Source organism: Onychomys torridus, chromosome 6, assembly GCF_903995425.1.
Source record: "Onychomys torridus chromosome 6, mOncTor1.1, whole genome shotgun sequence".
Classification (NCBI taxonomy): domain Eukaryota; kingdom Metazoa; phylum Chordata; class Mammalia; order Rodentia; family Cricetidae; genus Onychomys; species Onychomys torridus.
In genome coordinates this window covers 131623189-131629849 of record NC_050448.1, presented here as the reverse complement: position 1 = coordinate 131629849, position 6661 = coordinate 131623189, and the positions used below count along the sequence as shown (strand labels likewise).

The 6661-nt window shown below is 35.9% G+C and overlaps 1 non-coding gene across 1 annotated transcript; it reads right to left on the bottom strand.

Moving 5' to 3' along the window:
- Positions 1–622: 622 nt before the first annotated feature.
- Positions 623–695, bottom strand: Trnak-cuu. Its single transcript has one exon. It is a non-coding gene; the product is annotated as a tRNA-Lys (tRNA).
- Between the last annotated feature and the right edge of the window lie 5966 nt (positions 696–6661).

Sequence of the window (6661 nt, the reverse complement as noted above, 5' to 3'; positions counted from 1 at the left end):
AATCTACCTTGCTTAGCCACACATTTTTTACTTCTTGAAAGATTTTGGTTTGAACAAAGCCTCTCTGGAGCTCTGTTTGAAATTAAGGAGATGTAGAATTTTTAGGAAATACTTTCTTTCTGATACAAAATAATGTTTCTTAAGAACTATAGCAAATTCAGGTTAATTGATATTTTATTTGTATTGAAATGTGATTTTATTTGTATGTCAATAAAGTTGCCTTGAGGTCAGAGCAAGCCAGAGCAGAAGCTGAGCAGTAGTGGGGCACTCCTTTAATACCAGCACTTGGGAGGCAGAGCTAGGTGGATTTCTGTGTGTTCAATGACACAGCCAGCATGGCAGACACACTCCTTTAATCTCAATACCAACCATAGAAGACCTGGAGGTCTGTACAAACAGGCAGTGATGAGGAGGTCATGTGGCTGGGTTTACAACCAATGAGAAAACAGAACAGAAAGTCTTTAAATAGAAAGGATTCACTGAAGTAGGTCTCTTGTGGAGAGGAAGAACAGCAGAAGCAGTGAAGGGTAAGGTTTTCTGCTCTTGCTCTGACCTCGTGAATTTTAACTCTGCAATTGGTTCTGTGTTTCTTATTTAACAAGCTGGTTACATCTACATTTGGCGCCCAAAGTGGGGCTCAAACCCACGACCCTGAGATTAAGAGTCTCATGCTCTACCAACTGAGCTAGCCGGGCAGAAGGGCCTCAGGCAGGCCCCTACAGTGAATCCAGTTCAGACCTTTCCTGCAATTGTAGAGGAGACCCCTACTCAGAGCAGTTAAATGACCAAATGCCTATTGGAATAAATCAGGCTACTCAGAGTAATGGAACAACTGAGACAGAGAGAACAGAAAATTCAGGAGAAACCATAAAGAAAAATTTTTGGCAAACTTCTATAAATGAACAAAGACCAAAATTAACAATAAAAATAAATGGTGTTTTGTTTTCTGGTCTGGTAGACACAGGTGCTGATGTTACCATAATTGCACCAGAATTTTGGCATCCATCTTGGCCTCTTCAGGAGGTAAATGTTCAACTGTTAGGAATTGGAACATTATCTCAAGTTAAACAGAGTGCAAGATGGCTCGAATGTATAGGCCCAGAAGGACAGAGAGGCAGATTAAAACCATATGTGGCTAACATAGCCATGAACCTGTGGGGTCGAGACCTATTACAACAATGGAATACTCAGATTAACATCCCTCCAACCTCAGAAATAAATCATAAACTAGCACATGTTTCTGAGAGAAATATTAGAAGGTATTATTCTAATGAGTGGTCACCAGCCATCCATATTATACAAGAACAGGGCAGAAAAACTGATGATCTTCCAAAGACACCAACAGCTCTACCTTTAAAATGGTTAACAGACAAGCCTGTATGGGTTCATCAATGGCCTTTAACAACAGAGAAACTCCAGGCTTTAGAAGAGCTGGTAGAAGAACAGTTAAATGCTCACCATATTGAAGAATCTACTAGCCCATGGAATTCTCCTGTATTTCTTATTAAAAAGAAATCTGGTAAATGGAGAATGGTAACAGACCTTAGAGCAATTAATAAAGTAATTCAGCCAATGGACTCTACAATATGGAATTCCTTTGCCTACTCTGTTACCTAAAGGATGGCCTCTCATAGTTATTGATTTAAAAGACTGTTTCTTTTCAATACCCTTACAAGAAAAAGACAGAGAAAGATTTGCTTTCACGGTGCCTACTTACAATAATTCTCAACCGGTTAGAAGATTTCAATGGAGAGTCCTCCCACAGGGAATGTTGAATAGTCCAACCCTGTGCCAATATTTTGTACAACAGCCCTTGGAAGTGATCTGTAAAAAATTTCCTAAATCTAAAATTTATCATTATATGGATGATATTTTACTAGCTGACTCAAGTGCAGATACTTTAGAAAGAATGTTTGAAGAAGTAAAGAAAATATTGCCTTGCTGGGGATTACAAATTGCTCCTGAAAAGATACAAAGAGGAGATTCTATTAATTATTTAGGATATAAAATAGAGCTACAAAAAATTAGACCTCAAGAGGTACAAATTAGGAGAGATTGCCTACAGACTCTTAATGACTTGCAAAGATTATTTGGGGACATTTCTCATCTACAAACTATTGTTGGGGTAAAAAATGATGAACTGAATAATTTGTTCAAAACCTTAGAAGGTGACAAGGACTTAAATAGTCCAAGAGAATTATCACCTGAAGCTGAGAAAGAATTGACCTTGGTAGAAAAAAAAGTAAATGAAGGACATGTAGATGGTATTGATCCAAAGCTGGATTGCATTTTGGTTATTTTACCTTCTAAGCATTCTCCTACAGGAATATTAATGCAGAGAGAAGATATTATATTGGAATGGATATTTTTACCAAATAAACCAAATAAAAAATTAAAAACTGATGTGGAAAAAATCTCTGACTTAATTTTGAAAGGAAAATTGAGACTTCGTCAATTAGCAGGAATAAACCCAGCAGAAATTGTTGTACCTTTAACTAAAGAGGACATTGAAAAATTATGGACATAAAGTGAACCTTGGCAAAGAGCTTGCAGTAATTTTTTGGGAGAAATTAACAGCAAATATCCTAAAAGCAATAGAATTGATCTTATAAAGAGAGCTGATTGGATCTTGCCTCGAATTGTATGTGAAAAACCCATATCTGGAGTTCGGACATTTTATACAGATGCCACCAAACAAGGAAAGGCAGGTTACAAATCAGAAAATTTAAGTAAGGTGGTTCAAAGTCCTTATAATTCAGTTCAAAAATTGGAATTGTATGCTATTCTGTTGGTATTAATGGATTTTTCAGAACCTCTCAATATAGATACTGACTCTCAGTATGCAGAAAGAGTGGTATTACATATTGAGACTGCAGAATTTATCCCTGATGCTTCAGAATTAACTTCACTATTTATTCAATTACAAGATTCAATCAAGGAAAGGAGTCGTCCTTTATATATAACTCACATCCGATCCCATACTGGTCTTCCAGGCCCTCTAGCACAAGGTAATGATGAGATTGATAAACTATTGATAGGAAATGTGCTGGAGGCCTCAGAATTTCATCAAAAACATCATGTCAATAGTAAAGGTTTAAAAAAGGATTTTTCCATAACCTGGCAACAAGCCAAGGAAATTGTAAAGAAATGTCCTACTTGTTCCTTCTACAATCAGACACCATTACCAGCAGGATGTAACCCAAAGGGTACTCAGAGGAATGAAACCTGGCAGATGGAAGTGTTTCACTTTGCAGAATTTGGAAAATTGAAATATGTACACCATACTATCGATACTTATTCAGGATTTCAATGGGCGACTGCTTTGAGTTCTGAAAAAGCTGATTCTGTAATCACTCATTTGCTAGAAGTTATGGCCATCATGGGTATACCTGCAAAAATTAAAACTGACAATGCTCCAGCATATGTCTCTATTAAAATGAAACAGTTTTTTGCTTATTATAATATAAAGCATATTACAGGTATACCACATAATCCTACAGGCCAAGCAGTTATAGAAAGATCCAACAGAACTCTAAAGGACATGATAAATAAACAGAAAGGGGTAACAAAAACCCCCAGAAATAGACTGCACAATGCTCTATTAACTTTGAATTTTTCTCAATGCCAATGAGAAAGGAACAGCAGCTGCAGAGAGACATTGGTTAATAGAAAAAACAACAGAATTAAATCAGCCTATATACTTCAAGGATGTGCTGACCTCAGAATGGAAACCAGGGCATGTGTTACGTTGGGGACTAGGTTTTGCTTTTGTTTCTGCAGGATAAGATAAGCTGTGTGTACCATCAAAACTGATAAAAGTTCGATTTGAACAAGAGAGACCTCTTAATTAGAAGAGGTGATAGTTCATCAACCAACATGACCATCCAGTTTAAACTCACTTATACCATTAATACATGCCTTTTCATTTAATCAGATGTAACTTGCCAAAAGGGGACCTCCCCAAAATTAGTCTTGTGGAAGTGTTTTTGTTTTTGTCTTTTAGGAGAATGAAGGCTAAGGAATCTGAAGAACAATGGACAAATGAGACAACTGAAGAAAAAGGACAAATCATCTGTCCCAGGAAAAAAGAGTAAAATGGCCTATTGGTATATCATCTACAAAATTTCATAAATCTTCCTAAATGTTTGTTTCTGCTCTTCTCTAAAAAATTAATACTCTTAGTCTTCTTGTAGTCCCAGTTCAATTACAGCTTCAAGCTGATTTTGGAGTTGGAGAATGGCTCCCTCCTCCTTTAAACTCAAGCATGTTGTTAAAAGGAAAATGAAAACTCCCTGTATCATACCAGAAGAAAGAGCCATCTTCTGACATGGTACAGGAGAAAAACCAAATTAATTAAGGGACTATTCTATTACTAATCTCAATTCTTTGATTCTATTCTGATTCTTTAAACTTTTCTTAAAGTATGAATTTTATATCAAAATTTACAAGTTATATATATATATATATATATATATATATATATAAAACTTTGTTAAGATAATAATGGTCATATGAGTACTAATTAATTCTAGAGAAAAGTCTTCGATTAGCTGCCTATATATGTCTTTGTGTTCGAGTCTCTTTTCAGTTTTCTGCAGGAAATCACAGCCAGGCCTAACTTCAACTGAAATCTCCAGGAAGAAGATGGGGCCCCACAACGACAATTCCACGTGGAAAATAATATCAGTAAGGTGACAAAAATCATCTACAGATCAGCTTTGGACTACAAAGTGCTTAGAGCAATTCTGAGATGACTAGCTGAGATGATCCAGTTTCAAAGACTACTTGAATAAGGACTTGAGATAAACCCTGAACTTTGGCATTATGGATAACAAAGAATATAGTTACCTTTCCTAGAATTTGTCAATTAACCCCAAATTTTTCTTTTCAGAATAAAGATAACTTCGCCCATACCCAGCAGGAAGCAATTTTAAGAATTCGACGCCCACATTCCCAAAGGGGTGGTGTGGGGTGGGTGGTTTTTTTGGTCTTTTTATGGGTATTGGGTCTGGGATAGTTTTCATTGTTTAGGAGGGTTGGTTACAAGTTGTTGTTAAGGGTTAGGAAAAGGGCTAGGCAAAAGGTGCTTGTTAAAAAAAAAAAAGAAAAAGACAATTACTAGTTTTAAATACTTTACATTCAATTGGATTGTTTTATATTGTATACAAATTATTATTGTGATTGAGATTGTAGAATATGCCATATACATATTTCTAATCTTGCTCGAGATATTGTATTTATACCATTCATTTAACAATGTAATGCAATTTGCTAATCCTTGAATGTTAGTATTACCAACTATTAGGATATATTGAAATGAAAATTAGTGGTTAGACATTACAATTGAACTTGTAGTCATATTAGGTGTGTTTTCAAGATCAAACAGATATATATTAGATAGACAGGTCATCTTCAAACCCTTCAGAGATCTACAGAACATGGCAGTTAAAATGTTTTAATAACTTAAGAATTTTTCTTTTTTGCTATGACTATGAGACATGACGGCTCCTGGCAGTACCAATCTACTTCAGAGAAGATATGGGCATTGAAGAAACTGCATATAAAGCTAACTTTCATTGTGGCAAAAGTTAGCCACTGGACAAACAAAGTATCCTCGAATCAACTGCTGACAAACAGGACAGAAAGGACATTAAACCAAGGACTACCAATTCTTGCCAAAACAAGTGTGGTTGTGGCTTTAACAAAAGGCATCTTCTGAAGCCAGGACAATATGGCACCATCCCTGAAGTGAGTGACCTTTGCAACCTGTAAAAGGTACTGTGCCCTTTTCTTCGAAGGCAGCTGAACAGGGAGTGGGCCAATGGCTTCTGATGTGCAATGGAACAACAGATGAAACAGTTATTCTTGAAGAATAACTAAGCTCACCCCTCTCAATAGTTGACTGGCATTTAATAGAGGGATGTGGAGAAGAACAGGATGTCAAGATGAAGCCACATATACACAGCCAAGAAAAATGGACAGCTGAATTGAAAAAAACATCAATAATTTCCAGAATTTAAAATCCTGTATCATGACATGACACTAATGGAATTCAGGTGTTTCTGGTACATGGACTGCTCTCACCAAATGTGAGGTCAAACTGTTGACCTTGTATACATCCTAGTTCACAAAAGAGTCTGTCAGATACGCTAAGCCTGTAGGCTGAAGATGATGCCCCAACATTTCGGAGAAACCTCAGGTGACTGTCCAGGCAGCTGTCTGTTTCTGTCAACTCACATTTTTTCTTTTTGGAAGCTGCTTGCATGCACTTCTTGTTTTTATTTTTTATTAGGTAGTATTATTTCCTTCTTGGGTCTCTGAGGGAGTTGAATATCACTTATAGTTATAATTATCTTTGTTAAGGATTTCAGAAAAACTCACTAAGAGCTGTAAGTGTATAAATTTGAAAGACGTTATAAGACAGTTCCGTTAGCTATATAAGTTAGGATAAAAAGTGAATCAGGTACATTCTGGACTTACCAAAATAGGATAGATAATGGAATTATTTTCTCTGAATTTGTCAAAAACAAATGGACTAGACATTGTTTAGGTATTCATTGTATATATGGTGTATATAGTTATTGTACTTTTGTATATAGTTTTTCTTATATTGTTATAACTTTTTCCTTTTTCTCTTTTTATTAAAATAGAAAAGGGGAAA